The sequence below is a fragment of the Dermacentor silvarum genome, unplaced genomic scaffold (genome assembly GCF_013339745.2).
Source record: "Dermacentor silvarum isolate Dsil-2018 unplaced genomic scaffold, BIME_Dsil_1.4 Seq882, whole genome shotgun sequence".
NCBI lineage: Eukaryota > Metazoa > Arthropoda > Arachnida > Ixodida > Ixodidae > Dermacentor > Dermacentor silvarum.
The window spans coordinates 1-9710 of record NW_023606922.1 but is presented as its reverse complement, the minus strand read 5'-3'; the positions used below and the strand labels follow the sequence as shown (position 1 = coordinate 9710).

At 46.4% G+C, this 9710-nt stretch overlaps 1 long non-coding RNA gene across 1 annotated transcript; it reads left to right on the top strand.

Annotated features, from left to right (window-relative positions):
• The first annotated feature begins 5355 nt into the window (after positions 1-5355).
• On the top strand, positions 5356-6658 carry LOC125942008 (uncharacterized). Its single transcript, XR_007464732.1, has 2 exons — positions 5356-5498; positions 6531-6658. It is a non-coding gene; the product is annotated as an uncharacterized LOC125942008 (long non-coding RNA).
• Positions 6659-9710: the final 3052 nt, after the last annotated feature.

The following is a 9710-nucleotide window of genomic DNA, read 5'->3' as shown; positions in this document are numbered from 1 at the left end:
TTTTTTTTCAGCTGGTGCCGTCCGGTGGAACTTCATACAGGAACTACTGCCTTACCTGCTGGTGTCACAACGTTGGATGAACGCAGAAAAAGCGCGGAACGAGCTTTTATATAGAGCAAAATAAATATTTCCTCATTGCACAAAAGGTCTTGCGTCTACTTTGTGAAATTGCACGTGGCACAGATTCGATGGGACTTTACGAGATCGTTCGCAATCATTTTTACTAAATAATAAACCGATTCTGCACGAAGAGCAAAAAAAAAAAAAAGTGGTGGGGGGAGGGGGGGGGGGGCGCAGCCGGCGTGCTAGCTTGCGTTCAAAATGCGCGCGCTCAACACCGAAACCGGAAGTGATCGACACCGACCGCTGGGCACGCTGCAGTCAATTCGGCCGCTGGGCCCTATGGGAGTGTCCCCTCTTGTTGAATTCATTTCTCTATGGACAAGCTTCGCGCCGGTCCTCACTCTCTTGCATGTGTAATCACGCGAACGACAATGAAAATTTGGAGTGGGATATCTGGGAGCACAGACACGCTATAAGAATTCTTCCAAATAATACTGTGTAGACACGACTGCCTCTAAATACAAACATTACCACTCACTGCAGTCAATAAAAAGCCATTTATTCAATTTTAGTGAATTGGGCTGCTGACAGCGATAATTATCATCTTACTTTGTGTCCCCCTGGCCATATAACTTATTTGCACAGGTGGTCTTCGCGTGCCTGCCAGTGCCTAATTTTAAGAAAACCATAAAGCTTCATTTTGAGCACCCTGTTTATGAACAGTTTCCGTTCAGAGAGGTTCCGCTTAATTTGTTTGTGCGATGCCCGGCATATCCAACGCGTAAACAGCAGGGCGATTGTTGGGTTCTTCAATAGGTAGTGGACGGGCGTAAGCGAGAGGAACAGGGATTGTGACGTCATCAGCGACAATATGTCATACCATTCGAATGTACAGACATGTTGCTTATTCATGTTAATACGACGATGACATTTGTACTTTGGTGCAGACACGTTAAATCTTGATTAACTTGGGCTATTATGAAGGTCTCTGCAACGTTGCTCAAGTTCTGCGTAGCGTAAGCTGCGAGGGAAGTATTGTGGGACGGTGCCGGAGATAGTACAGTCTAAACACGCCGCCTCAAAGCGCCAGTCGTTGTCTCAAAACACGGCGCGTACCCACGAGGGGGATGGCCAAACTGGATAGATTGAAACGCACACCGTACAACATACAAGGGGTAAAGTCCAACATTCAGAACAAAGCATTTGGCCACTAAAAACACAGATTTTGAGAGGGCCTATATATAAACTGCATAAATAGAAAAAGACCTAGTTGTTTTAAGGAAAGACTACGACAAAGTGGCACGGGGCGCACGCGCCGAGTGTTTCCAAGTGCTGGCTGCATTTGGAACGAGGTAAACATGCATGCGATCGTGGCCAGGAAAAAAAAACGTGATCGATTTTAGCTTACTACTTTAAATTTTCTTCAATTTTAGCTTACGACCTTTAAAAGAAGACTTGCCTATAGATAGCTACGGCATTAGATTGTCACAGGCCCATAACGACGAAGGCGTGCCATTTGACGTAATGCTTCTGGACCGATACATAGTATTTGGTTGTCAAGATGGCCGATCGGTCATGCAGATCTGGACGTGAGGCGAATAAGGAGTTACTACTTTTGCGAAACTGTATAAGCACAATGGTTCAAGTGTATAAACTGCAAGAACCGGAACCATCTTCTTTCTAGGGTTTTACGTGCCAAAACCAGTTCTGATTATGAGACACGCCGTAGTGGAGGGCTCCGGATTGATTTTGACCACCTGGGGTTCTTTAACGTGCACTACAACGCAAGCACACGGGCGTTTTTGCATTTCGCCTCCGTCGAGATGCGGCCGCCGCGGCCAGGATTCGATCCCCCGATCTCGTGCTCAGCAGCGCAAAAGAACCGGAACCAGACTGGCTTCTTAAGTTTGAAGGGCTGATGTACATGCCAGAATTTTGATTGTTTCTCTCCACAGCCCTTCCTGGGCTCGTATGGCTATACAATGTATTTGTGTGAAATGAGTAAAGGCAATAAAGAGAAAAAAGATCGAGGCCTGATGGTGAGAGCACCAGGTTGCTGCGCGCGACGGCAGAGGTTCAATTCCCACATCGGCAGCACATTATTTTTCTGAAAGGGACACTAAAGGCAAATATTAAGTCGGGCTAAAGTGATAGAATAGTGCTCAAGAACGTCGAGGGCGCACATATATTCGCGAACATAGCTTTAACAATCGAGAAATTGATGTAAATGCTGGGCACGATGAAACTACCTCGGGACATTCAAGCACTATACCGATGACGGAGGCACTCCTCTTTATAATTCTCACTACTACGCAATTACTCCTAATAAAAAACATTGTAGTGCATTATAAGGCGAAAGAAAATGCTGCTTGTCCAGTTCTGTTTGATTTTTAGGGAAAAAAATGTCGTTGACGTAATCCTTGATAACAACGCCGGCAGTCGAAAGGTTTCGTTTTCTCCCTTCTGCCGCCCGCTTTTTCGCGTTTCAGTAGTTTCGTTATCTCATAGTGCTGCGCTGGTTTCCCTGGCTCGCGAGACTCTCACATACTGCAAGTAGCAGAGAATGCCACGTCGCCGAATGCCGCGGAATTCCCGACCAGTCCTCGCCACTTGAACAAGAGCACCAACAGCGGCGAATAGAATGCTATCTTGGCTCAGTTTCTCCATGGCCGCGCGTTTGTGTTTTTCGCAGGAAACCGTATAGCGCCGTTGGTCGGGCGCCGTTTTAGTAACGGACTGAAGCAAAGGGGGGTGATCACATATGCAACGTCACCACTCCCCACTCGGGGGCGGGCGATTTGAACTGCGCTATAAGTACGTGGACGCTTCAGATGAAATTTTGTCGTAAACTAAGTCTCTTCTTGACACGAAATAACCACTGTGGGGTTTCTGGAATGGTATTTTAACAGTCCACGCCGACTTAGTATTTGCCTTTAGTGTCCCTTTAAAGCGAGCCGAGAAAGTGGCAAGATTGAGGGAAAGACTGCTTCTCATTTAAAGTGCGAGCTTGCGGCCTAAGCGCTCTCTCTCTACCTGGTCGGTTCCGAAAGGCACGGGTGTTAGATAAGTTGGTCCATACAAGCAACTTTCGAAACCACGGAGTTAACACGCTTGCTCTGTGCCTTTACGGTGCAACGAATCCATTCGGCCTTTTGCGCGTACAGCCTGCAACCGTGCTCTCTGCCTCCGTTGATCTACAATACTAGCTCGACAGTAGTTACCTTACAAAATTCTTCGGTCCTCTTTTCATTGTCAGTTAACCTATTGCGTAGAATCATGGGCACTGACTAACATTGATGTTCCTTTACGCACCTTTATCGCTCCTTTTTGCTTGCAAGCAATTGGCAACTACGGCATCGATTCTAGGAATGCAAGAGGAGAGATGTTAGTAGAATTCGCGGAAAGGAATAGGCTCCAAATAATGAATACCTTCTTCAGGAAGCGCAGCAACAGGAAGTGGACCTGGAAAAGCCCTAATGGAGAAAAGGCATGAAATAGATTTCATACTCTCTGCCGATCTAAGCCTAGTGCAGGATGTAGAAGTGTTAGGTAAGGTAAAGTGCAGTGACCATAGGTTAGTGAGGTCTAGGATTTCTCTCAATTTGAAGAGAGGAAGAGTGAAAATAGTCAAGAAGAAACAGGCCAACCTAGAGGCAGTAAGGGTAAAAGCCGACCAATTCAGGCTGGTGCTCGCAAACAAATATGCAGCTTTAGAAAAGGAACATAAAGACAACATAGAGGTAATGAATGAAACCGTAACTAGGGGTGCGATCTTGTACGCGTTCCAAAATGGAACGGAGGCGGTCCGTTCCATCGAGCCGCACACGATTGCTCAATTTGATCGTCACGGTTCAAATTGACCAATTGTATGCGGCTCGATGGAACGGACCGCCTCCGTTCCATTTTGGAACGCCTACAAGATCGCGCCCTAGGTTGATCTCAGAAGCAGTAATTGAAGTGGGAGGTAAGGCACCAAGGCAACCAGTAGGTAAGCTCTCCCAAAAAACAAAGGACCTAATAAAGAAACGACAAAACATGAAAATGTCCAACTCAAGAGATCAGGTAGAATTCGCTGAACTGTCGAAACTGATCAACAAGAAGAATGTAAGGGATATTCGAAATTATAACGTGGGGAAGATTGAGGAAGCCGTAAAATATGGACGCAGCATTAAATCAGTAAGAAGAAAGCTTGGCATAGGACAAGGCAAGATGTGTGCACTGAAAGATAAGCATGGTAATATCATCAGAAGTTTCGATGACATAGTAAAAGCAGCGGAAGAATTCTATACCGACCTGTACAGTGCCCAAAACAGCCAAGCTACTTTCATTCGAAACAGTGATGAACCGGATACAGAGGCTCCTTCTATAACTAGCGATGAAGTTAGAAGGGCCTTGAAAGACATCCCCAGGGGAAAAGCTGCTGTAGAAGATGGAATAACAGTAGATTTATTCAAAGATGGAGGAGATATCAGGCTTCAAAAGCTTGCGGCCCTTTATACGCAATGCCTCACAACTTCAAGTGTACCAGAAAGGTGGAAGAACGCCAACATTATACTCATTGATAAGAATGGAGACGTTAAAGAATTGAATAATTATAGACCCATTTGCTTGCTTTCTGTATTGTATAAAATATTCACCCAGATAATTTCCAATAGAATCAGGGCAACACTTGACTTCAGCCAACCAAGAAAACAGGCTGGCTTCAGGAAGGGATATTCTACGATGGATCATATCCAAGTCATCAATCAGGTAATCGAAAAACCTGCGGAGTACAATCAACCTCTCTATATGGCTTTCATAGATTATGAAAACTCATTTGATTCAGTAGAGATACCAGCAGTCATGGAGGCATTGCGTAATCAAGGAGTACTGGAGGCATACGTGAATATCTTAGCAAACATCTACAAGGATTCCACAGCTACCTTGGTTCTCCACAAGAAAAGTATAAAGTTACCTATCAAGAAAGGGGTCAGGCATAGAGAAAGAAATTCAACAAGAGGGGACACTCGGCAAAAACTGGCAACAGGAAACACGTCACCATACGTCACGTTATAGTATTTATGCGGAACGTTAGCTCTCGCGAGCATCGAAAAAAAAAAGTGCAACTAAGTTAACAAACATTGATTTATTTTTTAAACTCTTTGTCGCGAAAACTAAAACGTTTTGCGTATAAATGAACTTAAACTTTGCGACTCATTTTTCTTGCCTTACCTAGCGACAGGCCAGTGACGCGCCAGATGCATGCGTCATCCGCCAGACACTCCCCCGAATCCAGCGAGGACGGCTGCGCGCGCGTTTGAGCGCTCGCGCGCGGCGACCCGTTTGTCACCTTTTTTTTTTTTTTTAATGTAACCTGGTTTATTGGGCTCTCGGTGTATTCTTGCGTTCCTTCTGCACTGGGACAAGACACCACTGCACTATTGGACTACGGCAAGGTGAGAAATCTTGTTTCACAGTCTACGACGCAATTCGGCTTACGGCGCGGTACCGAGACTTAAGACGCAGTTGGTGAAAAACACCTCGGCCGTCCAGGCGCAGTTAATTTGAGTTAATGAATAGTGCTGGGGCATGTTTCCGACGCCGTTCTTGGCTATGGTCCACCGTAGCCTAGGCAACCTAGGCCACAGCATGCTGGCGTCTCAAAGAACCGTCGTCCCACCGGCGCATCCGCTGGTTTAGCTTTGCATAGGCGAAACATCGGGCGTTAGCAGTAGTCGCGTGGTTTCGCATCTGCCATTTCCTCCTCCGAGAGCGAGTCACACGTTCGGCTTCCAAGCTTGTCCTCTACCTCCGAGTTCGGGGAACGCCGTATCTGCACGACTCTGCTTCGGGGGAGGGATGCGACCAGTCGAAGATACCATTAGAGGGACAAGTTTGTGACGTTTTTTGTGGCCCCGCAACAACATATACCTTCTTTCGGTACTCACGCCTGTTGAAAACGCGATGGGCGATTGCCAAGAGTGATAACATGGGAGTGTGTTACTGGCGCCGGCAGCACCCGCGAAAGATAACGCCGAGGAACATATCAGAAACTTGTAATTCGGAAATTCCGTCTTCTAAAGGACTGAAAACAGGCTTTGCACCCACGCATTTGTCTTGAGTGCCTGTTGCGTCCGTCTCTCTGTATGTAGCGTACCGTGGCGTCGCCCGAGGCCAAGTCTCGGAAACGCGAAGTCGCCCGTGTATTTGTGCGGCTAAAGTGGAGGAAATAATGCCCGGAAATTAGGGAATGCTTGGAAATCTGATGTTTTGTTATTTTATGGTATTGTTTGTGGTGATTCGTGTATTTTCTACGCCATGTATGTAAAAGCGAATTGCTTTTGTTTGTAATGCCGCCCATTCACCGCTTTCGCACGTTTCGCCTCTACACTCAGTATTCCTATATGTAAATACCAAATGATACATGCTTGTAACATGCTGTTTCATGCTTGTAAATGCATCACGCTTATAATTTACTTTTTTTTCAGCTGATGCCGTCCGGTGGAGCTTCATACGGGAACTACTGCTTAGCTGGGGTCACAACGTTGGATGAACGCACAAAAAGCGCGGAACGAGCATTTATATAGAGCAAAATAAATGTTTCCTCATTGCACAAAAGGTCTTGCGTCTACTTTGTGAAATTGCACGTGGCACAGATTCGATGGGACTTTACAAGATCGTTCACATTCATTTTTACCAAATAATAAACCGATTCCGCACGTAAACCGTGCGCGGTCGGGCAAAAAAAAGCAAAAAAAAAAAAAGTGCCGCCGGCGTGCTAGCTAGCGTTCAAAATGCGCGCGCTCAAAACCGCTTGGCGCGCTGCTGTCAATTCGGCCGCTGGGCGCTATGGGAGTGTCCCCTCTCGGTTGAATTTCTTTCTCTATGGGTCAGGCTAGGAGACACAATCTCTCCAATGCTATTCACTGCAGGCTTAGAAGTATTCAAGCTCTTAGACTGGGAAGGCTTAGGACTGAGGATCAACGGCGAATATCTCAGCAACCTTCGGTTTGCAGATGACATTGTCCTATTCAGCAACAATGGAGACGAATTACAGCAAATGATTGAGGACCTTAATCGAGAAAGTGTAAGAATTGGGTTCAAGATGAATATGCAGAAGACAAAGATAATGTTCAATAGTCTGGCAAGGGAACAAGAATTCAGGATCGCCAGTAAGCCTCTAGAGTCTGTAACAATGTACCTTTATCTAGGTCAATTACTCACAGGGGACCATGATCACGAGAAAGAAATTTACAGAAGAATAAAATTGGGTTGGAGTGCATACGGCAGGCATTGCCAAATCCTGACTGGGAGCTTACCACTGTCGCTGAAAAGAAAAGTGTACAATCATTGCATTCTACCGGTGCTAACATATGGGGCAGAAACTTGGAGGTTAACAAAGAAGCTCGAGAACAAGTTAAGGACCGCACAAAGAGCGATGGAACGAAAAATCTTACGACTAGCGTTAAGAGCCCGGAAGAGAGCGGTGTGGATAAGAGAACAAACGGGGATAGCCGATATTATAGTTGACATTAATCGGAAAAAGTGGAGCTGGGCAGGCCATGTAATGTGTAGGATGGATAACTGGTGGACCATTAGGGTTACAGAATGGATACCAAGAGAAGGGAAGCGCAGTCGAGGTCGGCAGAAAACCAGATGGGATGATGAAGTTAGGAAATTTGCAGGCGCAAGTTGGAATACGTTAGCGCAAAACAGGGGTAATGGGAGATCGCAGGGAGAGGCCTTCGTCCTGCAGTGGACATAAAATATAGGCTGATGATGATGATCGCTCCTTTACAAAAAATACGTAGGCGCGTACAAAGGGATAAGTCCTCCACATCTGAACCTCCGCACAGTTAACTCCTGTAAGGAACTGCACGTCATGCCTATTACAACATTACGGAACTATAAATTACATATTATTTATCATAACTTTCCTCTACCTATTCAGCTTATTCTTTCTTTCTGCGCGAAATCAAAGTCGTGCAACGAACGGCAATTTTAACCTGCCTGCCTGCCGACTTTTGGCCTGCTGAAAACGCTGGCTTTCTTCAATAATTGCGTCGGCGGTCGCACAATTTCGGCACAGTAATAGGTTGAACGCATCGTCTGCGATTCCCTTTAGTACATGACCAACCTTGTCCGACTCCGTCATGTCCATGTCCACTTTACGGCAAAGAGCCAAGACATTCTGAATGTAGGAGATGTATGGTTCAGTGGACGTCTGAGCGCGGATGGATAGCTCTTGCGCAGCGGCCGCCCTTCGACCCATGGGCTTCCCAAACAAGGCACTAAGTTTTGTTTTGAAAGTGTCCCAACTTCCAATCTCTGCCGCATGGTTATCGAACCACACCTTTGCCGTTCCTTTGAGGTAAAACAGCACGTTCACCAGCATCATCGTCGGGTCCCAACGATTGACCTCACTGATGCGTTCATAATTGGCAATCCAATCTTCGGCGTCAACTTCATCCGTACCGCAGAACGTTCCCGGTCTTTCGGATGCGTAACGACGATCGTTGGCGTTGTGATCGGCGCTGGTGCAGGTGTCGCACTGGCCGGCGCAGGCGGCGTGGCGGTGGTCTCGTCTGTCATAATGATGACCCCGACTCGACAACCACTGCGGAGCTCCGCTGTACAGCGCTTCTTCTGGTACCCAGCACCTCCACCAAATTGTCACGGGGATTCACAAGTACACGGGAAAGACAATATATACAGGCTGCTGCTACCAGAGAAAGGCTGACAGCATCTCACGAGTCATGTCCCATCTTCTTCCTCTTCGCCTGGCACAGCGGTCCTTTAATGGCAGGCTCTTACGCAATGCCTGGTAACAATATCTACGAATGAGAGGTGTTTCCTGGCGCGAAAATATGGAACTGCCTACCAGTAGAAGCGAAAATAGCAAGACATTTTAAGGTGGCTTGCAAACGGTTTTATATTCTCACCTTTCCTTGAAATTTTGTCTTTACATGTCAGTTGTGTGTTGATGTGTCTATTCTGCTCATTCTACGTAAATCTTCCGTATACTTTTTTACGAGTAAAAAAAACTGCTTTTGTGCCGTTATGGATAAAAGTTGAAAAAAGTTGTGAAATTGGGGGGCTGTGTGCATGTTGGTTCACTGCTATAAAACAATAATTTTGATATTGCACCATTTACCAGCCATATGTTTATCGGTCCAAATGTATTTTGTATTGGAAACAATCATAATTTATAAACAAAGCTTCTTCAATCTTCAGAAAAGATTGAGCCGCGATCGTCGGCTCGCTTCGCACGCTTTCACACGCCCATACAGCATGCGGCGCGCGGCGACGGTATTATCGCCCTTGGACTTTAAACGGAACATCACGACGAAGGCGCGGATCAGATGGACGCTCATCTATTTAAGTTTGCAATATGTATCAACTAACCGAGCAAAGCACAGCACGTTTTTTGGAATCCGACCTAACGCACCCTCGTTCTTATCGTCGGCTACGCGGGCCCCTTCGGCCGCGCAAGAGCCGAATTTCAAGCTGGTGGTTTGTTGGTCAATTTCGACGGCACCTGGCGCTCTTGGCCATTTTCCGGCAGTTTTTTTTTCGGCCGTTTGAAGCTTTCGCCACGCCGCCGCGGAGCTCTGTATTAGTGCTAGCTGAAGCCACTAAAAGTGCTAGCAGCCTCGATGTCACAAAAG